Source organism: Metopolophium dirhodum, chromosome 7 (assembly GCF_019925205.1).
Source record: "Metopolophium dirhodum isolate CAU chromosome 7, ASM1992520v1, whole genome shotgun sequence".
Classification (NCBI taxonomy): domain Eukaryota; kingdom Metazoa; phylum Arthropoda; class Insecta; order Hemiptera; family Aphididae; genus Metopolophium; species Metopolophium dirhodum.
The window spans coordinates 33,396,823-33,423,079 of NC_083566.1; the positions used below are offsets into that span (position 1 = coordinate 33,396,823).

General features: G+C 33.8%; 1 pseudogene; it reads left to right on the forward strand.

Annotated features, from left to right (window-relative positions):
• Nucleotides 1–26,257, forward strand: part of LOC132948413 (uncharacterized) — a 225,651-nt pseudogene that overhangs the window by 169,837 nt on the left and 29,557 nt on the right.

The window sequence follows — 26,257 nt, forward strand, 5'->3', positions numbered from 1 at the left end:
ACGCGTAGGTAGTATATTATATTGGTAATAATTAATGTATATTATGCTAATAATAAAATACCTTGTAATATTTATCTTTAAATTATAAAACCATTTTCGTTGGTTTTATTTAACTCTTGATAATTAATAATATTATTACAGGTGCATAGTTTAGCGCTGGGCTGAAATAAAGACGAGGGCGGCCGGAGGGGTTGTGGGTCGACGACCCCTGGCATAAACTATTTTTTTATAGTGTCGTGATCCTCGCACCCTGCATGGTACGGTCCGAAATCCAAAACTCGTGCTAATTTTCCGGGTGCTCGTATATGGCTGCGGGGAAATGACTTGATTAAATATCACTTATGTATAACGCCGCCCGACGAGTGTCCTACTCATAATTGTATATAATTTCGTCGCATTGCGGCGATGCGTGCGGTGCACTATTGTCGCAGGGAGGAGGGTGGGGGGGTCGATTTATAGAGTCGTCGTGAGCGGTGGCAGGGGGCGATTACGACACGGACGAAAGTTCGGTGGGAACTCGTGGCAGCGGACAGACGATCGTGATTAATTTAGAAATACTGCTGTTAGTAATTCCGTCTCGGAGTTCGGTCTCTTGTGAATTTGGCACTGGAGTTTTGCGCCGACGCAAAGTGTGGACTCCGCACAGAGTTTCGCGTGTACCCATATCAAAACCGTGTCAAAAACAAATCGCGTCATCAGCCGGCGCGGAGTAATCTACATTTCTTGCGTGTAATAAGGCTGCGGAAGGGGCTCAAAAAAAAAAATATATATATATATAAATCGACTATACCTACAGCGAAATATCGAGATGACTGGGAATATGACCACCCGCTGACCAAGAGAAAAACTGTCCACTTTTGCATTTTGACATAACACGCTTACATTATTTCAAAACCCGAGACAAAAGTTGTAGGGTAGGTACTGCATAGTTTTTTTTTTTTATCTCTGAGAGTATTCGAGTTCCCCCACCATTATTGTGTTTAAATGTCGACATCTAATTAATTTGTTTTATATTCACGGGGCGTGTCGGGCGCTGCCGGATGGTAGTTTGCAGGAATCACAAGTGTATTGCCGTGGCAATCAAATAAGACTTCCCGATAAATCACTTAACGTTTGTATAGGGGCGTCTCGCCTACAAGCAATATACAGGGTGATTAATCAGGCATGCTCACCTCGTTTTTTTCTTCTTTTTAAATGCAGTTATTCAAAATCTGGTTATTAAATGGAAATTGTTAAAATATACTCAAAGATCGAATTTTAAATTTTTTAATGTTTGATATCTGATTTTTTTGTGTCGTTTAAGGAGTTTCTTGTGGCAATATCATCTTTTATTGTTCAAATAAGAACCATCCTTTGTTTTTACATTAAATTATTCAGCAAATATTTTTTTTTTACATGTTGATGTCTCTAAATCAAAATTCAAACGATTAATTTCCGAGTTATTATACACATTACACTATGCATACTAAGGATAAAATTATGCTAAATTATAAGATATAATAACATGCTTAATGCTTATACACATATAATTTAGATAAGAGATTCAATTATACAAGAAGGATATCATAGAGTCAATGATACTAGCCTGGGCGGCTGCCTATGATTACAAAAAAATTAAATAGCTAGGTAAAAACTGAATACAATAAAAACAAATAATTCAAATAATTTGTTTATACTTTATAGTTATGTTCTTATTAGTTATTACATATTTTAAAATGCTATTATACTAATAGATAGTATAGTTTACTTATACTATCATTTTTAAATCAATTGAAAAGCAGACGATACTTGCATATCCTTCTTGTTTTATCGAATATCTTTTACCAACATTTTTTGTAAATATAAACAAATAAATACAGCGTCACTTCCATATTACGAAAAAACATGCAACAAAAAAAAACCGTATCATAGAGAATATTTTGTTTAATATTGAAGTTCTTTCCAAAAATAATTTTGCAACGCCACAGAACGCACTCTTTGAGTACTTACCTAAGTAGTACAAAAATCTCAAGTATTCAAAAATGCGGTGCTTAAGTAAATATTATTTTAAAAATTCCAAAAATAAAATTTTGAATAACTGCGCACGTTTGGTGGTGAATCGCTCTGTATAATGTGTGTTACTCGTCCTAGCGGATGGTGTCAGAATCAGTGCCATCGCGTAATAATACAATACATTATTATATTTAACTAGCGAACTCTTGTTCGTATTGTAGATAGACGTTCAGTAAAAAAAGGTATCAAAGGATTTAGAGCAAAACCACGTACCCACGAATACTATACATGTATAATGTATATGTATATTATAATAACTGAATATAAGCATCGCTCTTGATGAAAGACTCGCGATGTGTACTTAGGGTTTTCAGCGATATAGTGTCGGTGTCCGTGTCAAGTGACGGTGTGCCCTCAGTGTCGGCACCGCAGTGTACACTTTAAAATAAAGAGTCCTCCCCGGGGTGGTTTTATTTCGGTGGGTCAACAACGAAACATTGCGTAATATAATAAGCACGATGTACACAAACGACACTATAGCAAACGATATGGGTATGTACTATTATATAATTAACATGGATTTAGTTATTTTAAGTTTAACTTAATCAATTTAATATTAATATTGACAGTTCTCGACTTTTTAAACTTATAAATTAGATGTTCGATACCTAATAATATCTTAAGTTTGACTCGTTTCCGCAGTTATCGTTGGCCGGCGCCTCCGCCATTATAATATTACGTGGTATTATATGATATTATGGTGACTATTAAAACGGTGAATATCACTGGTATGCGCCGTGACGTATCTCCGGTGACAGGCGCATACCAAACGGTTGAATATACGGATGATTTCGATGTTGATAATATTAGACATAAAACTGCAGCTTAGACGTTGCTTATAGTTATACCGAGTATTGCAGTGTATGATGGTATATTATATGTCGAAATAAAATATTAATAATATAAATTAATTTACCTTACCGATGACCTGGTAGCAATACACGGAGCATAAACGATGACACGCGTGAATAATAATATAATATACCTAGCAGGCCAAAATGCCGAATGATTATTATTATTAATAATCAGGCCGCCTCTGAGTTTTTAAGGGGTGTTCTGGGTGGGCAATGGCCAATAGGTGATAATTTAGAATTATCTCTGTATAGTGGTATATATTACCTATTTTAGTAATAAGCGTGACGGGAAGTTACAAATATTACACTAAATGATTTTATCTGGTTATTTCGGTGCGGCAGGATGGGTGAAATATTAAATTAGCATCTGGAAAATGTCAAGTTCACCGTGCCACTGAATTGTACCTATATTATAATCAGTGTTGTTCCCATAGGTTATACCCCGTGAAATAATTATACGCTGTATACTTACTCTTGAAATTGTTTTATTTTATTCATGGGTATACAGGTATTTTGTGTATACTCTCATATCTCAATGAATTCGTGAAAAAATAAATAGTTATTGCTCTTGTAGTGAGCGATTGTGGCTTCAATGAAAACCAATAATAACATATATTTAAGTTATTACTAAGTAAATGCTTGGAGATAAGTACCTCCTAGGTATAAGTATAATACCTACCTATATTTATTCATAAATTTATTTTTTTAAATAAATAGAAAATAACGAAAATGGAAATTGTTTGTTGCCTACCAACTCCTCTCTTATTGTGCCAAGGTCTGGAACTTAATGTATAGGTGTGATGGCACAATACGGATGATATTTTTTCTTTAACACCCTCAACTTGTTCGTTAAAATATTTTTAAAATCGGCCTGACAAGTGTGGCCCCGACACTCTTTGATGGGGACACCGCTGTTCGTAACAATGAAATTAATAAAAATGCCCTGTAATACGTGTCGTCTCAATGCCGGGACAATAATAATTTGGGAGCGCGATCGAAGACCAGGCCTAGACCTAAGTCTATAATAATACACGGACAATGCGATAATATTACGTCGGGTTGGACCAACCCGCACCCTGGCCACCGCTGGGTTGATGTACGACCGTCTCCAAGCACGTGGAAACACTCCCCCCCCCCCCCCCGAGTCGCAGTACATTAATTTCGGCGGGCGGTTCGCGCGCACATGTCTCGGTGGTTTTCGATTCGCATCGGAGCGGTTGTCGAGCGATAAAATTCGTCGATTCCAGAACTCCGATCGCGCGGTGGTCGTTTGTCGTCCGCGTTCAACGTCCACATTAAGCTCGTCGCGACGGATTAACATCGCACTGTAATAATATACGGTACGAATATTATCGTGTCATATATTGTTATACTATCGTGCAGTGCACTCGCCGTCATTTTCCGGGTAAAAGAGTGCGCAGGGTTTTCCAGCGCGGTGCACAGAATAATATTTCGCGTTTTTTCGATGCATGAAGATAAAAAAAAAAACGATTCTCGGCGGAGACGGTTTGTCGGCCCGTATCGATTACCAAGCACCTGTGTTTCGTCATACCGTGTTTTCCGACATCGTCGCTATAAGAATAAAACGTATTTTACCGTTGGTACAGGTATTGTGCGATGGACCGATTTGATTTTTATCCAAGACACTTGCATATTTTGTTGTTTTATCGATATTTTATTATTACAGCAGTGTATATTACAATATGATATACCTACGTTTTTATAAGCGTTTTTTCATACCTATATAATATATACATATTATGTAAACTATTGGTATAAGAAGTTTCGACAATTCCAATATTTTAAAGTACGCATAAATCAATACATGGTGAATTATTGAATTGGAAACAGTAAATTATTTAGATCTTGAGTCCAGACTGGTGGAATATTTTATAATATTATATCTTATTATATCATTGGACATTGCAGGTATTATCGACTTTTGAGTCAATACCGCCTCAACGTAGAACAGTGCGTTAAGGTTATAAACTTAAAATAACCTTTTTGTGTTGTCAACTATTAGTATTGGTAACGGGACATTTAGACCTTCAAGTTTCAACCATAGTCGGAGACTTAGGTTAAATTTAAATATATTACGTATACTCGACAAAGTTTCGCCAATACGTAAACAAGCAGTACGGTTGCTTAGTTATAACTTATAAGTTTCATAAAACTGTAGGTATAAACACACAGATATTTGTAGGTGTATTATATTATATCAACACGCATATATATTTATGATTGACACACTACGCGTATGATACAACAACTCTTATAGCAGTTTCAAGTTCAAGTGAAAGTCGCTTTGACTTGGTCGAATTTATCGCTCAGCGGAGAAGTTTTTACCTCTTTCCGAACTGGCGTATACCTAATATTCAAGTATTTGATTTTGTTTTAATTTTTATATATATAATATTATGAACTAATTGTGTGCGTGTGTGTAGTTATGTGTGTGAGCGATCCACAGCCAAGTCCTTCGCACTCATGGTTCTGAAATTTGGTACATCGGTAGTAATCGTCGCTATGTACCAAAATGATATTCACCTCGAAACCAATTTTTAAAATTTTGCATTTTAACGGGGGACTCATCTATAGTTATTAAATATATCTATTATATAAAATCAATGGCCTAACCTGGAAACCCTTGTGGAAATCCACAGCTTTTGATGGATTTTCATAAATGTTCGTCAACAGATTCAACAAGATTCCGTAATGGTGTCATAGGCTACTTTTCATTACCTACTAATTTTTACTTTTTACTTATCAACACGCGTACATTTTGTATAGTTGTCTCAGGAAAAACTATAATTTATTTATTTATATACATTTTATAATAATATATCGTTGCTGTATTAGTTACAGAAAATAAAATAATATTGTGATGATTATAATTATTGGATGTAATTTTGGACCTGTATTGTATATTTGGTCGAAACGACCCAAGTCACAGCTGTGTGAAAAAATCTTTGAAGTTTACACTTAACGGAGTTTCATAAGGGGTAAATCCGTGGATATTTAATTTGTCAGAGGCAACGCCGGGCGGGATCAACTAGGTTGTATATTATATAATATACAATTTATAATTTAAAATAATATAATATTTTTAGGAACGTTATACATTATTGTAGTTCTATATTTTAAGATTAAATCGAAAAATTCGACGAAATCAGAATTTTTCGAACATTTTATTAAATTAAAAATGCACCACCTAATCTAAACTATACAAACATATAATATTATTATCTATGTACAAATTATATTATTATAATATTATAGGTATTACGTAAAAATTACGTTATAAAACGATAAAATTCGGCGCAGTTTTCGAAAAACTCACTGTTAATTAACTGTACGATTTACTGTGTCATTGCTCATTAGTATTCGATTAACGTAAAATATTGCTGCTCTATATGAATATAATATCTATACGATTATAATTCCTTATAATATAATTTTAAAAGGGTAATTCTATCGAACTTTTAACTTTTACTCGACGAAACATTGCGAAAGAATAATAAATTAGGCATATAATACCGTATAATATAATGAGTTATGTTGTTCGTATCAGGCTACATATATATTATATATATATATATATATAATATCATACACAAATAAACTTTGTTTGGCGGATTAATCCAGAAAATACTAGTCTCAGATAATTAAACTTTTCAATTTTTTTTCCTGGCTCCTGATCAAACTTTAAATTTCTCGGCGATAATGTATTAATAATTCAAATATCATATTATATAGCGTTTGCGGTATTGGCATCTTAACAAAGAGGCAGCCCTCTGCGTTTTAATTGCTGTAAAACGAACCCGTGGACTGCGGAATTTCTGCAATATAGTGTTATAGGTATTAGATACGTTTTTAAATAATTGTTGTCCACTTGTTTTTTGCGTTTCCGCATCGGTATTGCAACTGAAATGTGTGTGTTATACTTACGTATAAAATTGAACAATACGTACATTTTTCCAATCATTTTTTGATCCGTGGAAAATTAATTCCGATTGCTTTTTTACGATTCTCTGCGCCATATCGCGTGTACGTGGATATAGGTAGATATAGGCACTGACTGGAGTGTATAATTCAGCTCCTCTTTCGATGGCTATACAAAAACTAGTTGTAGATTTTCCGTAAAGGATTGATCAAAAAAGAAAACGGCATACCTGAATAGGAGGGCAAAATTGGAAAATCTCCCACCCACTCAAAACATTTTACCAAGGCAATAAAAAAGCTAATGGGGGAGGGGGTCTGACCCCCACGTCCGTCCCCTATGTCTACGCCACTTGGATTGAGGTTAACAGAGAATAGACGACACTGGACCAGGATTATGAGATCATACTGTAATAATATATTTAGGTACCGCTGTATGATATAATAATTGTTCGCTGACTCACAGTTACAATACTCCTATATAGATATTGTCATACAATTATAGTAGCTGATGTACCTGCAGGTACCTATATATGTTTAAAAATATTTCATAAATGTGCAACCATATACCAAACACTTTTTATTTTATGCAAAATATTGATTATTATGAGATAATACTAATTTATAGGTATTTAACGGACAACGGTTATGTTAATTACAGGTACCTATACGTTTTAACTTTTAATATAAGTTTGTTCACTTGTTTTCTCCGTCCCAGCATAGGTATGAACGATTCCCGTTCGTTGGCTGGACAAAGACTATAGACTTTCCGTAAAGGGTTGAGGTTTACGTAGGATAGATACCGAACCATAATTACTAAAATTTACAATGTCACCGTTGTATTATAAAATTGTTTGAAAACTCACAGTTAAAATGTCTACATACAGATTATATAATAAATATAGGTAGTATTTATAATACATGTTTAAAACGATTTCATAAATAAGCGTAAAACTTCAACCACATAGGTATCAAACACTTTTTATTTTATGCAAAAAAACACTGATTACTATGATATTAACATTTAACAATGCATGCACCGCGGTCCACCAAGCACGTCACTGTCCTGGAAAATAACTCAAATGTGTAAACTGCATTTTTAGTAAATCATCACCTCGAAGCCACCAACTAAAATCCTAAAAAAAAATGTATTATTTCCATTTTATATTTGTATTTCGTTAAAAATATTTACAATCAACATAATATGTTAATTTAATCCGATAATAAATTCTATGAAAGCGAATAAAGTAATTAAAATAACAGTAAGTGACAAGATTAAAGAAAATATCCTTTGATTATTACTGAGCGAGGAAAATATGTTTATAAAATATTATACATGTATATAATAATAAGTCACGGGACATTAAATTTTATCAGAGTTCATTTTTTCCCCATTTTTAATCTAATATTTAAGTTAAAAGGTCCCCGGACCATTTTCTTTTAGACGACGACGGGTGGTATTTATTAGATCAAAAGAGGATAAATTGGAAATAAGAGGATTTAAATGAAGATGTAGTATTTTATGGCTTAAGTTTATAGATGATGTTTGTTCGATGATGGTCATTATATTCAGGTATCTGTGCAGGGTTAGAATACTATAACATACCGCAGGACATTGCCGCATTAGTTATTGTTCTGAGGGATATTGATTGAAAAGACTGAAATATTTTTTATCTCAAAGGTTTTTGAAGTAGGCACATCCAATTTATGATTGGAAAATTTAAAATCGTTTTTCTCTTTTTCACAATTTGAGAGAACTAAAAAACGGTTATCTCTTTTTAATATAACCACACAAAAATCATAAGCAAATCTATGTTAAATGTTAAATTGTTGATTTTTGTATGGTATAAATTGTTTTTCAATGCCAATTTTAAATTTTGATCAGTTGTTCGAATAGGTACCGTAAAATATTGGGAGGCAATGAATGGTCGCGCGCTTTCTATGAAATCCACTCGTCGCAATATTTTAATATTATATTGAACCTTCGCATAGTGTAACAAACGTGTTGTAAATGCGCCTCTATATAAGCCGAAGTGTCTTGAGCACTTGAGGGTGCATCGAACAATCCAAAAAAATGTTTATATTATACATTAATACTGCTCGTGCGACTTATTCAAAGGGACTTATACAATATTTTCCAAAACGTGAAGAATATTATAATACGTTTCGGAAAAACGTAATGCGGATTAGTCGTACAATAATATATACAGCTGAGGGCTGTTGTATTATGAATATTGTTGTGCAGTATTATAGTGTTAATTGTTCAGTGGGAAAAAGTTTGTTTTTCAAACCAGTTTTTTTTTACGTGTAACCACTCGTAGTAGTTTTTTCCACCTGAACAATTAACACTATAATACTACACAACAATACCATATTCATAATACAACAGCCCACTTTACAAATACATCGATGACACGCAACGTTTGTATTAAATAAATTGTAGAATTCCGATTTGGCGAAGTCCTAAACTATATATTTTGGTATTATTTTAAGCATAATTATCACAGAGTGGAATTAAAACTTACTGTGAATCACGGATGTTAGGGGCGTCTCAAGTATTTTCAGTAAGTGACACCGAAGAAACAAAATAATGATAATGATAATATTATGATGACGATTAATATATTTTTTTATTCTAAACGTAAAACATTGAATTTCAGTTTTCTATTCATAATTATTATAAAATTTGCTACCTATCTTGACATAATTTGGTGTATTATTAATCATAATACAGTTGAGTCACGACCACTAGAAGTTGATGAGAGATAAACAAAATCACTTGGGGATATTAATTATTCGAAATACCGTACTCAAATTAAACCTAACCTACCCTCAAGGAGAAAAAAAAATCGATTTGTCAAGTTTTTCGAGTTATTGTGACACGACTGTATATATATTATATTATTATATATTATTGAAAAATAATTAGGATAAAACCATATAAAACCTTTCCAACCAATTTTTTGCAATATTCTATCCACCATAGACGCGCAAAACAAAAAAAAATTGTATATTATATCATCAGAAAAATCAATCTATAATTCTTAATTTATTAAATTCTAATTAAAATGTAGGCACCTATCATGCTACTAGATATTTTTCCATTACTTTATTATACCCTAAAACATGCATATGATTCCTCCATTTTTCTTCTTAGAGAGAAAAAATATTATCTAAACTATGCTATACGTACTAATAGGGTTTTAAAATTTCATGAAATTTATTTTCTTGAAATATTTCATTTTGATGAAAAATAAAAATAAAATGTTTATTATACCTAAAAGTTTATAATCGTCAACTTCTAAGTGAATATTTTTAAAAGTTTGTTTACTGTATGAAACAAAGAAAATATGTAACATATTTACATATAATTTATAAGTTGTTTAACAAATCTATAATAGTTATAACAAACTATAATATGATCTAAGTATTAAATAATGAGCCCAGAGCACCTTCACATCACTCAGCCACATATATACACACACATTATACACTTTATAACTATTGAAAATACACTATTATTTCATTCATTGTTGGAATTGACTTCAACTCTATTTTATACCATTATCTTTTCTGAAATACAACAATATTTTAAAACTCATGTAAAAAAAAAATGTTTTTATTCTCAAAATAATGCTAGGAATATTTTTCTATAAAATATAACTATAAAATATAGAATATACAAATATGAAATAATAAATCAACAAAAATAATATGTTTTTCTTTAATTCTAAGTGTGTAATCAATTTATTGTTTCTAACCATCTATAACCGAACACGTTTAAAAGAAGAAAAAATATTTTTCATAATTTCATTGAAATATTTCAAGAACAGTAAAAATTTTCAATTTTGAAATATTTCAATTGAAAAATTTCAAATTTAGAACCGTACATACTACATTTAAATTTTATTTTTTTCTTCATGTGTCTTAACTTATATAATTTGAGAGCCGCCAAAATATTATGATGCGTCTTATATACAATTATACAAATGTGTTGAGCAGTAGCGTATCTAGGATTTTTTCAAGATGGGATGAGGTATAAAATGTTTAATAGACATTCAGTATACACATATGACATATCATTATTTACATGTTGTACACAATACAAAATTTGATCTCCGGGCGGGATGTGACCACCAAAAATATCCCCCCCCCCCATAAATACGCCACTGGCGTCGAATGAAGAATTTCATTCGTTTATGCTGCAGGACCAACTTTAAAATAATGATTTGATATCAATATTTTATTACATTGATATAAAGTACAATCAAAATATAGGTAGGCATGCTATAAAACGTTTTATTTCTTATCAACCTATAACTCTCTATGTTATCATCTCGATTTGAGCTGCAACAATATCGTTTTCTATAGAACTTTATTTCCCAATTTCGCAGTGTATATATTATATTATGTAGTTAAATATAAAATACTCGCGTCGTCTTATTTTAGCAGAGTGTTACCGACGTGACACATTGTGTGTCATAAATATAAAACGAATTTTTCACTGTACGTTTTAAAACGTGTCCTGCAAGCCGCTTATGCAGCGTCTTTCCGTGTATAAATCGGCACCACGTTTTTCCAACGTATTTTTCTTCAAGTTTTCATCACTTGTGGTTGTATTTAGTGACTTACGCGTGGAATAATTCACTTACAACATTGTGTCTAAAAAAAATTAGTGCTATTCGGGGGCTTAGGAATAGGCGGAAATCGGGCGCTTGATGGAGGGGCTTAGCCTCCCGATCACATTTATGTTAAAAAATGTTAGCCCTCCCCTGAAATTTTAAAAGGATTTCCGTCTATGGGCGCATGCTGATGTCTGCAGTTCCTATTGGAAACTTGCATGCGCTGCAACGATGCACGAATAAACTGTTTTTTTTCTTGGTTGCGTTGCAGGAGATAGGGACTGAAACGCATTTGTATCGTTTTCCCGAAGTGTATAAACGGTGAGAAGTGTAAAATGTTCAAACCTCATCCAACGACTTGTACTGAAAAGTTGTAACTGTCGGGTTCGCATTTTTCACCGAGGACATCAAAGATATATTGCTGGCACGTTTTCCCAACGTATTTCCCTTCGAGTTTTCATCGCTCATAACACCACTGTGGTTGTAGTTAGGTACCTACGCGCGAAATATTTCACTTACAATACAGTATGTCCAACAAATAGAGCTATTCAGCTGGGAGTATAGGCCGGGATCAGTTGCTACTTGCTACTGCTGCATGTAGTGCTAAACGATACTCGAAGAAACTGTACTTTTCTTTGGTTGCATTGACCTGTCGGGGACTGACACCTACGTATTTTTAAATTTTCCCAGAATGTAGTGACGGATAAAAGTATGAAATGTCTAAACCTCCAATGACTCCCGCCGAAAATTTGTAATTGTTGGGTTCGCCTAATGCCTAATGGTGCCTGATATTAGGTTATATGTTATATTATTACTAGGGCTGGGAATGTAATACTCAAAATTAGATCCTTATATGCCCTACAGACTCAAAATAATGCACATGGAAAATTCACTTAAATATTTATAGCAGTAATGTATTATAACTAAATAAGGTATAAAGTATATTATATTATGCAATACTAGCAATAAAAAAAATTAATAATTACAAACATCACTACCTATAGGTTTACTAAGACCTACTGTCAAAATGCATTAAACTATAAAATAAAAGTACATACAAGTAAAAAAATTTAACCATAATATACTGTTTATGACAATATTTGTATTATACCATAAGTGGACTTTTTTTCGCAGTGTTTTCACTATGTAATGCCATTACAATCATATACATCAAAATACATTTCATATTGTACACTGCAGATGGAAAAATTTTAAAATGTTGTTAACCATCTTTTAATATGCCCATGATGGTAACTACCAACTTGTTATCACATTAATATTTCTAGACATTTATACACAAAACACAATCAACAAGGTTTAATAATTGATTAAAAAATCAATAAGTAATTGTTTTCACTAATCTTTTTGCGTGGTACATATATAGACTGACTGAAGCTATCGTCAGCGTCCGCGGTAACACGCCCGACAACCGTTTCCGGCCGCAATAAAATAATAATGAAACGGGGCATAAATTGTTTTCAAAAAATATCTAAAATAATATTTATTTATATTTTCGTCGGAAATCGGACAGATGATTTTTCCCATAATATTATAACCTTTTGAGGGAAACGGAAACGATGGCGATATAACGGGCGAGGGTCACTTTGGCAAAAAACTAACCCCCCCCCGCAAGGGTTGGGGTGGATTTACGTGCGCGGACTTAACGCTACCATAGACCTGCCAGCTGTAGGTACCTGTATCATACTGCGGCAGGTATATATGGTGAGTCAACCGCGGTTATGCGTGAAGCAGAGGTCAACAGCCGAGTCCCGGTGAATCGGTGCTAGTCGCACATGCTATAATAATATATACATATAATATAGTATATTATATTATATATATATACACACTGCGATGCTGCAGCGCACTAACGACGAATACTTCCGGTCGTTTAAGTACCATTGTGATTAACCCGTTTGAGGCTAAAAGGCTGCAGCAGTAACTGTAACAGTGAGATAGATACAACTACCGGCTACGGGTGCGTGTTATCCGTATATTATATTATAATATAGGTGCGTAGTATAGTATTTTACAGGACCCGTTCGTCCTATGTCATTATTCTCGGACGTCAGTAGTCGTACATTAAAATTCCAACATTTCTAGACTTGTTTCCGAACGTATTCAATACAATAATGAATATTAAATATTATATTTAGATAAACGGGGACGAAAAGTAGTTAATATATTATACTTAATTCTTGTATGTCATCCCCTTAATATTATATTGCCCAATGTCTATTGAATATTGACGGCCTTTCAATACAGACTTATTAGACGACTATAGGCAAATCTCGACTTATACACCATATTATATTTTTTTCTCATTTTTAATAAAACTGTATTCCATTTGCCTCTTTCCAAAAAAAAATTTAACACTTCCGAGACAGCTGCGCCCGACTCGGCCCGACTTACATAAATCAAAATTTAAAAATGTCCAAATTTAATATTTTCATTACTGCTCAACGTTCGTCGTTTTATATCGTATTATGCTACTTTAGACCTTGGTATCACGTACCTTAAATGTGTGAAGTTAACCCGTTATTTAACTGGCGCACGCGAATTGTGAACCAATAGTCAGGTAAACTTATGCACCTACCCCTGTGAATGAATTGCATCCGGGACGCAATTCGTGTGACTATTGCACCTACAGTTAATATTTATAAGTGGTTCATTAACAAATACTTCCAAACATAATTTACATTAGCCTTACGCAATTTGTAATTTAATGTATTTTCGAAATTAAACATACAATACGCTGAACACATAAAAATATCATACAAATTATATAGTTGCATACGACAGTAACATACCAGTAGTAACAGTAAATCACAATTTATAAAACAATACATTTTAAACCGCGTATATAAATATATAATTATTATAAATTAATTAAAAATAGAAACCACTAAATAAAAATAAGTTTAATAATCGATGTCTGGTCGCAATTCGTGTTACCTTTGTTTTTTTTTTCGATAAGAGTGGGACGCAATAATTCGTGTACACCGTTTTAAACGAAATATTTAAACGCCCAGTATATGCTTTTCGGTTCTTAAATTGTAATCCTCAAAATACACCGAAACGATGATAAATGAACTACTATTCATTCGCCGGAACGAACTGCAAACCGAGACTGCTGCTGCTGCTGCTGCTGCAGTGTACCAGCGTACGTAATGTATTATTTTACCTTTGATACAACAACTATATAACGCGCATTCAACTCACTCTATTCACCGAGGGATGTGGGGGGGGGGGGGGGGTGTGAGATAGAGGCGCCAGCCATACGCGAATTCCGACGCTGACATTTCAGAACATTACACTTTGTGTACGCGCCTTCGATTCCGAAAAGTGATATTTAATACGTAGGTACCGGAATTCTCTACGCGCTCTTTATCTTTGTTCCGTTTTATTCGGTTGCCGGATAAATTGTTTCCATTTTCGCGCAAGCACGGAGCACATATAATATCGCGTACGGACTTGCCGTGTCAAAAAAACTATTGTTGATTAACTTACACACAATCGAACCGTCGGAGAGCTATTGTACTGCGCGTTACAATGGTCGTGTAGGATAGGTATCATATAGCAGGTACCCGTAAATATATATACATGTATACGTAAATACGTAATATATTATTATATTATGGCCAACGGGAACGCGCCGCGATAGTCGTACTGCGGTGTATAGTAATATATTATATAAACTCCCTTTCACAGTGTTTACATATTTACGTGGGAGAGGGCCCCCTTTGGCCCCATATATGCCTATCTAAACGTCTGTAGCTAATATATAAATTAATATATTCTGTAGCCTACTCCACCCCCCCCCCACTTAAATGTGTCTGGAAAATTAGCTGGACCACCTCCGTGAAAAATTTCTAAACTCGCCACTGCCGTTTTGTTTTACTTTTTCTCGCCCATCGGTATTTGCAACTGACGCGAAACCTAAATCTGCGCTTTTATTGTGGTTCAACCTATATACAGCCGTTCCAGAAGCACGTATTCCGGGAACCGAAGTTATATTCGTATAATAGTTCGTACGTTATAGATAACTTAAAAAGAGTTGGTAACGTATTTCTTATATAGTGACTTGTACATAGGGGCGGTGATCCATTCAAGTGTCTACGCTCATTATCGATCTAAGAACAATGTTAGTGACCGAGGCCAACCACCGAGCCACATCAAGGCCCGTAATATATTATTATATTATAGGTTAATACGTGCACGGACCACGAATACGGGGCGATAGTAGGCGCCGTGCTATGATAATAATAGTACATATATAAATTTTCCCTTTTAAAACAGTTTTGTTTTACTTATCATCGCTTATTTGCGTTCGTCGAGAAACCAAAGTCTGCGCTTTTATCGCGGTATAAGCTGTCGATGCACGTTTTCCGGGAACCGATAATATTCTATATTATATTATATTTTGTGTTATAGTAACGTTTTGTCGTCGGCCCGTCTTTATATATCCGTATTATCAATTCGTACAGTGTATACGCCGTAGGCGACCGCTCTTATAAAAAGAGTTGTGACGATGTATAATATTTTACGGACGCATTTACGCGCACACGCCAGACGGCCTTGTCGTGATATTATAATGTTATTATACGATAAAAACCATAATAATATAGCCTCCTAAAAACACATACCTGCCTATGATTACGCTGTACACCTATATATATATATATATTTCGCAGTTCTTTCGGCCGTCGCGTCGGCATGATATTCGACGAATGGTTCGGTCGTAAAAAAAAATATGCAGTCTGCTGCAGCTGTATCGTTTTAAGCGTGCTCAGCTCGAGCGATTCGCGTGTTACGCACGGCTGAATAATAATATACGCTACTCCACAGGGTTATGACGCTATCGAATTCGAGCGGATTTACAACAACGGCGTCGGAGACGATTATATTATATTGTTATGTGTCCCCGGACTCGAGACGGTGAACGGTGGTAGTCGGGTTATGACGCGAGAATGCCAATGGTTGAAACCGTGAAAAAATAACAGCAAAAGTCAAAATCGCGAACGTAAAAATGGTGAAAACAATAATTGGGGCTGGTGAAAAGTAGAAAATTCTTCTCGTAAATATTAATGTTATGTAATAGTGATATATTTATTGCGAGAAAATGGCCTGTGTAGACCTGCATACACCGTGTACTGGCTGTTACCCATTGGCTCGATGAGTCAGTTTTTTTTTTTAGCCACGGCTCGGTTGATTTTTTGGGGGGGGGGGGGGGGGGGGGGTGGTGGTGGTGGTGGTAGCTTTGTAGAATGACGTATTCCTCTTCTAAACTATGAATTTGAGATTTGAGACATCAACAAATTTTGGAATACTGGCTGGGAGGATAGATGAAATATATTTGGCTCCTCAAAACTGTTGACTACGCCACTGCTTTTGCCTTCACCTAAGTAGAATAATCACGATATCAAGTAATTTTGTACTCGAACGCAGATCGCGTAATAAATATAAGCGGTTGAGCCATTACCTGAACCGTAGACGTCCATAGTCTGGCTCGTATATAATCAGTGTTGTACGCACTTATACCTGTCATATCCAAGTGACTATTATATATACAGGGTGTAACAGAATATCAGAAAAATTGATACTAGGGGAAGGCGGGGCAGGAGTTAAGAACCGTACTATTAACTTCTAACCATTGTAGAACTTACAAAATTTTAAGAATTTGAAATTGGATTGAATAACTATATTACAAAATATATTGTCAGCTTCGATAATATGTAAGCATTTTTAAATAATCTTAACGTAAATTTAAAAAAAAAAAGCCAAATTTTGAAAGTACTTAAATATACGATTTTTCCCCATAGGTGGGGTAAACCCGTATTAGTATTGGGGCAAAACCGTATAGATGGTTTTTAAAACTAAAATAGTAGTAATGGGTGGAAATAGTCTACCAAAACGAATTGCAACAAAGCTCAAATAACTCAATAACTACTCGTTGAAATTTCGATTTGTATCTCTATTTAACAATAATTGACGGGGGAAAAGTTGACATCGCCACTGGACACTCATTTTAAATGGTATGCAAAATCCAAGTACTGTTAATTTATCATACATATTGGAGAAGCTTTATAGGTCATAACTTATGAGTTATGACTCATAACCATAGGATCCTTCATAAATTTGGTATGCTAATAATCCGATATTATGTTTATGGCGTGAATATAATTTATTTGGACAGCTTTTAAAAGTCTCCAAAATTTTCATCTGGGTCCCCGAAGTTCAAGATCCAGCACTGAGTCTGTAGCTGCTATTTGATGTTTCTTTTTTTTTATTCAAACAATAAAATATAATATTATTGCGTATTTCAAACAATAGTATTATATCACAATATTTTTAAAATGTGAACTGTACGAAAAACGGGCGTACCTACATGTTATACCACTGAACTAAATGCATGGAATATTGGAATGCGTAGTATGCATAATTCTCATGTACCTATCTAAAATGTGCCCATACGGGACGAGCCACCATAATATGCATTCTGATTTGATTTTTAACATTAATATTATGATGATAATACCTAACAATAATATTGTTGATTGAAAATTGTTTCCATATAGCTAACGTCATAACACTTCGTCATGTTTCCCATGACTCGAAATGCATATTATAGCGACTTCCTATCAGGAAATTTTGATTAATACACGCATTCCATGTACCTAATTAGTTCAGTGACATTAATATACCCGTACATAAGTATAATGATAAGTGAATTGAGAATTCCGTTGAACGAAAACTTCGTTTGTTTTATTACGAGCCTGTTACGGGGTTTATTTTCATGAAACGTCATCGTTTTCCAAAACGTAACTGCAGCAGCAGCAGCAGCAGGTTTCAATTTATGTCAATTACATTTTCGGTGAAATCTTGAACACCATCATAATATTGATATGTATATATATATATATATATATATATTATATATATAAGATATGACATAAAGACAAAATGAATGGTTTTCCTGAAAAATTTAATTGAGATATTCCCATCATTTTTCTCTCGTTCCCACCAAACATTAATTTATATAATTATATATATATATATGTGTGGATGTATATGTGTGTGTGTGTGTGTGTGTGTGTGTGTGTGTGTGTGTGTGTGTGTGTGTGTGTGTGTGTGTGTGTGCGTGATTAAGCGAACTTCTTAAAATCGAATTTATCGCAATTGTAGAGCTTCGTTTTCTGTTTTCAAATTGGTGAGTACGTCTCCTCCACCACCGAATCGCCGTGGCGCCGTGCTCTCTGCTTTGACTCGATCATCAACGAGTCTAATGTAAAAATAATAACAGAACACGTAGGTCCCTATATTATATAAACAATCACGTGACAAATACGTGAATCCTGTTTTGGATTGCTAAGAAAATAAAACGCTTGTTAGTGATATGTGTGCTATGAAGACAAAAAAAAAAATACAAACGTATATTATGAGCTTTAAGTGCAAATAATATAATTATTATAATATTATTAAAGCTCGACGCCGTGAAACTCTAGACGTAGGTATACCAACCTCTATTATTTTGTTATTCCAGTTATACCTTATTCATTAGTTGTAGAAATGTAACGTGTTTATGACTTTTACATATTTTATCTAGTTAGTCGTTCGTAAATTGTAGACCGAATTATAAATCCGTTTGATGTGACGTAAAAGCAGTTGTATTCAATTTAACTTTGTACATCTTCGTATTTTTAAGCTATGGATGAATGATATAATATCATTGTTTAAGAAAAACGATTCTGACTGTTTGCCAGTCTGGATTTTTTATGTTGTTATTATTTGTTATAGCCCGTGATATTATAATATACAATTTTTTATTCGTTGCTAATGGTGATAAACAAAGCGTTAGAAATTAAAATCCCATTTTTAGTGGTTTTTCGTAATTTGACGGTAGTTTTTCCCGTGGCATTAAATAACTATTGAAAAAAATCGAAAAATGACCTCTCTAAAGTACCATATATACTATGCATACTACCTTCCTTCTTGATCTAATTTTCTTAAATATAAGGTACTATATGTTGAAATCAAAGCACTCCTTCTGGTAGAAATTTTATATACAGGATAAAAAAATATAAAAATAAACACCATTGTAAAACCACTAGCTTCCCCTCGCTCTGCTCACAATCCAAAAATAAGAAACAAGAAAAGGAAAAATCTAAATAAGAAATACACTCAAGAGAGATGAATGTTTTTAGTATTATATTTGTGTGATATTTTTGATTTAAATCAAACATTCATTTTTTTAAATATATTTTTGATGGTATTGATGTATTTAACTCTTTTTTTTTCAAATTAAATAAAAAAATTTAACGTCATTCATTTCTTGTCATTTATTATTATTATTGTCTTTATTTATGTAATTAAATGCATTTTTTCAAGATTTTTAAGTATCATCAAGTTTCGGGTCCTACTCATAATAAAATATAGTTTGATGACTATCAAATCGATCTACGGTGTGTATAATATTACCTCGCAGTGTGTATGGGTTAGGTCAGGTTAGGGCATATCCATTAAAAATTATATTTTTACCTTGCACTCGCCGAACGGTAATAAAAATGTAAACAAATAACACAACCACCCATGACGATTATTTTGGAAGGGGCGACTTTGCTGATGGTTAGTCACGTGTTTCGCGGTTTTAGGTATATATACCTACCACTCGCGTGTAAGTATAATCCGCCGCGAGGCATTAGTCACGTAGCAAGGGCGATAAATTTCAGCGAAAGGACAGCAAATTTTATTTTGGTTTAATATTTTTTCATCCCGAACGAATAGATCCCAATTATTGGTTTTTCTTCTTCGACGGGGTGATGAAACTTTGACTGCCTGCGTATGTATTATATTTATATATATATATATATATATATATATATTACATTATAATATATACACGAAACTTAAGCTTTAGACGCAAAAAGGGATAATCCGCTTCCGGTCGTATATTTTTATATTTTTTTATATAACATATTATATTAAACGACGACCGCTGCATGTACAGTAAAATAGCGTTGAGTATAGGACGATAATATAATATACCTAAATAGTAATAAATACACCACTTCGTGTGCGTGTGTTTGTGTGGGTGAGTGTGTGGGCGCGTGATGTGCGTGTGCGAGAAATTTGTGTAAAATTGTATGATATTGCTGTTGTCTGGTTCCATTGTAGGGATTCTATCTTACAAGCGTACAACATTCCGCGCGTCATATTAAATTTACATTCAACAGAACCATTTTGTGTCGTCAGTATTTTGATGTTAGAGTGAATAATTCACCTATTATACAACTTAAAGATAAGATACTAAGGTAGTAAGAACATTATTTTGATTTGTTTTTTACGAAATTTTAATTTCCGAACGAGTTTCGCGCATCATATCTATATTGTAAAATATTTTACTCGCTTAAAAATGTAAATAACGTTAAAGACTAATGTATTATCACAGGTAGTGTTCTCATACCATTATAAGTTTGACAATATTGCTAAAATGCTAAAGATAAAATCGTAAAGGTCAATGTAAAATTGTATATATTGTATAGTCAACCTAAACTTTATAATATTATGGCAAAATTTATATCAGTTTTGCTCGAACATTGGAAACGTGGAGTCGTGAACTCGTTATAGTGTTGTAGTCTGTCCAGAATAAGAGCACACCTGCAGATTTACGTGGCAAAACCTTTTTTTACCGTGGTTGCCTGGTGTCGTCTTATTCTGAATAGAATATATAGACGTATAGCATTAGTTATTACTTATTACGTATAGTGTACTATATGAATGTGGATCTTAAAGATGAAAACATTTTTACTACAAAACGAAACTAACAATGCATTGATTCGATTGCAGGATATTAAAAATGGTCGCCCTAACATATTACGATGTTTTAAATTCACTCGCCCAAAACGCATCACGCTAAATTGCCCAAACACAATGAAATTTTTACAAACTCTCCCAAACGCAAACCGCCTCGAAATTAGGTCTTTTGAACGCAAATTGTCATTATGTTAGGTTATGTTAGACGGTGAAATCGTGGGGGTATGGCGTCGTTTTCGGTCCTAACCCTTTGGGGGGTACCCATAAAAAAGTAAACGCTTTCGTGTGAATGGCAACGTGTATCGTTCGTTGATTCTATATTTAATATTTACCATGTACAATGTTTTCACCTCTTCACTGTGTATTTTTAAATTTAATAATAAAGAATATATTATATTATTATGTATATAATAACACAGTCAATTGTACCGTCTGTTCAATATTTAATATTACTCAGTACCCAAGCTGATTAATTTTTTTTTTTTGTTTTCCCGGTTAAGCTTTTATATGCATTTTATATTGGTTATATTGAATTTTTTGCTGCCTTTCTACGGCGATGTCACTGACTCATTGCGTCCTTTATAAAAATATTTAATAACGTTTAAAGTCCATTGAGTTTTTATGTCGTCTCGTTTCCAAATTAACTTCCCAATTTTAAAGACGCGTTTGTTCTAATAAACGTTTATTGTATTACCTATACCTAAGGCTAAAAGTAAATTAATAAATTAAATTAAATATTAAATAAAATATTCTATAATACTATCAAAGTTTTGTTGATTTTTTTCCGCAGACTCGGGATCCAGTGGCATTTGAGGCAGATAAGGCAGAGATCGCGGACATGATCGGCGGTGACCGCTGAACGGCGATGAACGACGACGACGACGGCGGCGGCGGCGGTCTCGGCGGCAGTGCAGACGGACGGCGTTCGGCCCGGCACCACGGCAAGCACCACAAAATGGCACCGCCCAACAGATGGCCGGCCACGGGCGGGTCGGTGGCCGACGTCGTTCGCCCCGGCCGCGTCCGTCGCGGGCCGGCATCACCACCGGCACGACGCGTTGGTCGCTGCGTCCGGCGGCAACGACACTGCATCCCGGTCACCGCAGCCGCCGCCACCGCATGTGCTGCAGCACGCCGCGCCGGACAGCATGTGCTACACGACCAACGAAGTGCTCGTCATCATCGCCGTCACGTGTTTCCTGAACTTCGCGTTCATATTGCTTATCATGACGTGCGTGCACTGCTTCACGGACCCGTCGCATCACAAGAAGTAACGTGCAACAACTGTATAGATAATAGATATTAGAACCCGAGTTGCTCTGAAAACCATCAAATAAAATATGCGTTTGAAAACAGCATAAAATGCATTTCACCGCAATGATGCCATTAAAAATTGACATAATAAATTATTATAAAAATAAAATATAGTAAAATATTATGAAATATTTTGAAAAAATTAAAAACTGAAATTTTGAAAAATGTTTATGTGACGTGGCGACGTATCATAAATACACAATTTGTATGGAAAACCCCATCAAACATCAAGAAAAACAAATTAATAAAATATTATCTTTAGAAATTTAAAGTAGTAAATCGTTTATGTAGAAATATGCATTAAAACTAACAAAATTACAAATGCTAAAAAATGCTAAAAAATGCTCGAAAAATGAAAAACATAAATAATGCAAAATATAAGTTTCACTTATACCTGTACTACCTATAGGTATCTGTTTTCATGAAACAAATTATGTATTTGCAGGAAAGCATTATCTAACATCACCCAAAACAGATGCACCTTGCATTGAAATCCGGGCCCTAATAATAGTTAATAATTAATAATTAGAGCTGTGAATTTAATGCATTAAAAAATCACCATAAAAATGCACTTGAAATATCAAAATACCCCTGCAGTATAAAATGCTCCACGAATCCTAAAAAATGCACTTATAAAACCTCGTATGCTTAAAGAATCATAATATTTTTAATTTTAAAGTATATAAAAATCTCTCAAGTGCTTTTTTTCAGAAAAAATATAATTATAATTTTAAAAGATAATAGATCATATAATAGATAAGATAATCGGGGTGCCGCATACTATTCCTTATTTATTTCCTTAATTATGAATTTCTAAGTGTGATCACTTCTTTAAAATGTGAAATTTTGAAAAGCCTTTCTTAATACACCCCTATATGCAAATTTCCTGTATCTAGCTATCATAGTTTAGGCTCTACGTTGATCGGTCAGTACACGTCAGGACACGTTCGTTTATACATCATATATGGTACAAGAGCACGTAAGCTAACGAAAAAAATATGTTAGGCTTTTATAACGAATTATTATTGGTTATTATGGACATATAGGTGGTTAGCAATTTAAAAAATTATTTATTAAAATCGAGAAAAGTTTTTGCAGCTCTTTTAGTGTACAAGCGATATTGCTGCAACTAACGATTGGATAATTTCTCAGGTAACTGTACTTCTATTATTATTTACTAGAGCCGATGACACACGGTGTATATCGAAACACAATCAATTTGTGCACCAGACCTATTTTGATCGTGCCGTGCCGTAGCAACCCAACCGATATTATTTACTCAATTTATTTTTATTTTACCATTCCAAAGGTTTAAAAAATTAAGGTATCTATATTATTTTTTTGTATAATATGAGCAGTATGAGAATATTGTTTTTTTTATTGACACTCTATATATTATTATTATTGTAAAAAAAATGTTTGAACCACGAACCGACCACATCTGGGGTTGGATTAGTCTGTCGCTGCTGAAATATTTTTGAAGTAAGACTTCTTTCTTGAGGTGTGGGTGGGAAAAAAATCGAAATGAAAAAGCGGGTAAGTGGATGTCGCTCTGATGTACAGTAGGTTACAAGTGGGACAATGTATAATGGATTGTATTAAACTTGAATTCAATTATATAATATCATTGGACAAGAAAAAAGATTCTGAGCGGAGACGGTTTATCAGTCTGAATTTTTTTAATTTTTTTTATTTATTATAGCCTTCAAGTAGAATTGATATTATAATATTATAATTTTTTATTCGTTGCTACGGTGATAATCAAATCGTTAGAAATTAAAATCCCGTTTTAAAAACTGTCTATCGTAAATTACATATTTTTTTTATTGTATTAATTTTTCTCACTCTCCCTAATTTACTTATAATTTCACTGGCCCAATTACTGATGAAAGAAGTTTTACTTTCCCAGAGTGTAATGGTGGGCTCACACACTCTCTCACTTTTTTCTGACAGCCCCTATGCCTTATACTGCAAGCTTTGATAGCGTATTAAAGGCACCAAATTCTTCGAACGATTTATGCCTAATCGTCGAAATATTATGTAAAATATTAACACAACTAAATTTCGTCACATATTTTACGTAAGTATATAAGACATGTTCGTGCGATTTAGTTTACCACGGTTATGAACGTCACCACGTATGTCTGTGATGTTCTGTTATATATTTAATATTATGTCCTCCCACTTAAGTTGTATCCGAAGACGACAATTTGTTGAAACCGTTCTCTGTGTAGCGGGCGATAATCAAATGTTGTTTAATAGTCTATTATTAATAAAAAGAACACACGTTTTTGATTTAAATGAGAATATTAAACTTTATTAGTTTTAAAAAATGTAATTTATACTACAAGCACAGTGCACACTACCTAACTCGAATGAGTCGGGTTCAAGACTAAATTGCCGACAGGACCGATACAATAGTCTTGTCGTGCATAAGCAAAATATCTAAGATAATTAGACGCCTACATACAGACGTTATTATATTCTGAAAAACAATCGTCTCTATAGTGGCGAGCATATAACACCACGAATTGTGTATATTTGAACCATTGAGAAAAACGCATGAGATCTATACGTCCGACCATAATTCTTATAGCAAAGGTTTGTAGTGTATATAGGTATCCATAAATAAATATAATAAAGACTATTTGCAATTTTAATTTGAGAATTTTTTTTTGAGAATTGCACCTACTACGATTTACATAATATTATAATAGTATAAAACTAAAATAAAATGTATCTATACTAAAGTGATATTTTGCATAATATTTTAAAATTATTATATTTTGTTTGTAGTATTACTTCAATTACTTTTCAATTTTTACGCATAAATATGCGCATATTTTACATTTTTCTGTTTTGTTTTGCATTATTAAATATTCCTAAACAATTAACATCTGCTGGTATTTAAATTTTAATGTGCGACAAATATTGAACACGAAGTGCATAACATTTCGCGCTGCAGCACTATTGTCTAAACGTCTAAACTTTATAATATTATGTTAATAAACATAATAAATTACATAAATTGGAGACGGAGTGGCCGAGCGGACTAACTACCGTGGGCGGCATTTTTCTTCGGGCAGTCACGGTGTCCGGAGAGAAAGGCCGTCATCCCCTACCCGGACATGGCATATACCTACGGGTAGGGCTGGCGGTATTTTCGGTATACCGGTAATTACCGGTATTTAAAAAATGCCGATATTCGGTATATTTGGTATTTTAGAATACCGTGAATCGGTAATTACCGTTGTTACCGAAAATACTATATATGCCACGGTAATTACCAAAAATACCAACTTATCTACCAGGCATATCTACTTTTATTATTTATTATTTTTATATAATCGTAATGACATAATATAATAACCCTATCCTAGGTCGGAAACTTAGAAACACTAACAGATTCGCCAAGTATGGTATTTCCGAAAAACCGGTAGATACCGGTAATAAACAAATACCGGATACCGGTATCAACATTTTTGAAACACCGCCATCTCTACCTACGGGTGGCCCACGTAAAAATTCTGCCAAACACTCACGCGTAAAAATAATATTTTGACAACTATAATATTTTCCTGAAAATGTTCTTACCAAATAGTTAAGAAATATTTGTATGCTGTGTGGGAACTATTCCGTATCTATTCCGTAACTACTCCGGACCAA